Source organism: Acanthamoeba castellanii (genome assembly GCF_000313135.1).
Source record: "Acanthamoeba castellanii str. Neff unplaced genomic scaffold scf7180000084719, whole genome shotgun sequence".
Classification (NCBI taxonomy): Eukaryota; Discosea; order Longamoebia; family Acanthamoebidae; genus Acanthamoeba; species Acanthamoeba castellanii.
In genome coordinates this window covers 3503-4771 of record NW_004457273.1, presented here as the reverse complement: position 1 = coordinate 4771, position 1269 = coordinate 3503, and positions in this window count along the sequence as shown.

The window sequence follows — 1269 nt, the reverse complement described above, 5'->3', positions numbered from 1 at the left end:
GATGCACATTGGTTGCTCTCCTCACTCCCCCTTCACACTCAACCAATGCACATCAGTCACTCTCCTTTCCCCCTCCCTCTCAACTGATGCACATCAGTCACTCTCCTCCTCTCCCCCCTCCCTCTTGACCAATGTGCATTGGTTGCTCTCCTCTCTCCCCTTCACACTCAACCAATGCACATCAGTCACTCTCCTCTCCCCTCCCTATTGACTGATGTGCATTGGTTGCTCTCCTCTCTCCCCCTCCCATCTTGACTGATGCACATTGGTCGCTCTCCTCTCTCCCCCTCCCTCTCAACTGATGTGCATTGGTTGCTCTCCCCCCAGTTCCCATTTTCCATCCTACTTACCCACCTCACCTCTCATAGTGGCCAAGTTCCACAACTTTCCAGGTCTCTGCTCTGTGCAGGCAATCTGCATACAAGCGCTTTGCACCACCCAAGACCTGGACCTCAATCTACCTGAGGTCACAGCTGCTGACATTGACCCTGCAATGCTCCATGCCATGTGGCTGGAGAAAGGCAGGGAGGTAAATTTGCTCAAGTGCACCATGACAGGTATGCCCTCCATGGCCTTATGCTTTGCTGTGCATGGTGAGCTGATCATTGTCCAGCAACATAGAATGGCACTGCCTGATCACAGGTGTGGGCATACGCCACCTTCGCTCAGTGGCTCATGGTGGCTTTGTCTTCAATAAGCCATTCATTGTCCACTTCCTCAAGCCCTCTGAACACATGAACCATGACAATGAAGATGAATGGGGTATGTGTTCTGTAGCCTTTTATTGGCCCTGCCCTCACCACTGCACATCAGTTGTGCCATCCCACCCCCACAACACTCACACCACCATTTCTCAGAGGCTCTTGATTGCAACCACCATACAGTTGTCTGGCACATGCTTGGCATCACCACTTGGCCCTCCACCTTTGTCATCAAGCAACAAGTTGGGGATGTCTTCCTCAACTGGGTCATTCTTGACTGTCTCTGCAGCTTCAAGAACTTCCTCAATGCCTACGGATCAGTGAAGCTCAATGCGTTCAAGAGGGTGTACAACATCTACATCAAGAGCCTGCAGCTGAACTTCAAGCTCGCCAAAGACCAGATTGACTATGAGTTGCTGTATGCCCATCTCTGCCAAATTGAGCCAAAAGCTCAGATCCCTTCCCCAGAAACCCTCAGCAAGTATGGCACGACCTTCAACGATCTAACACAGGTTCCTGGCCTAATAGAGTACCCTCTCCCTGCCTTCCTCACCACCAGCATAACTCT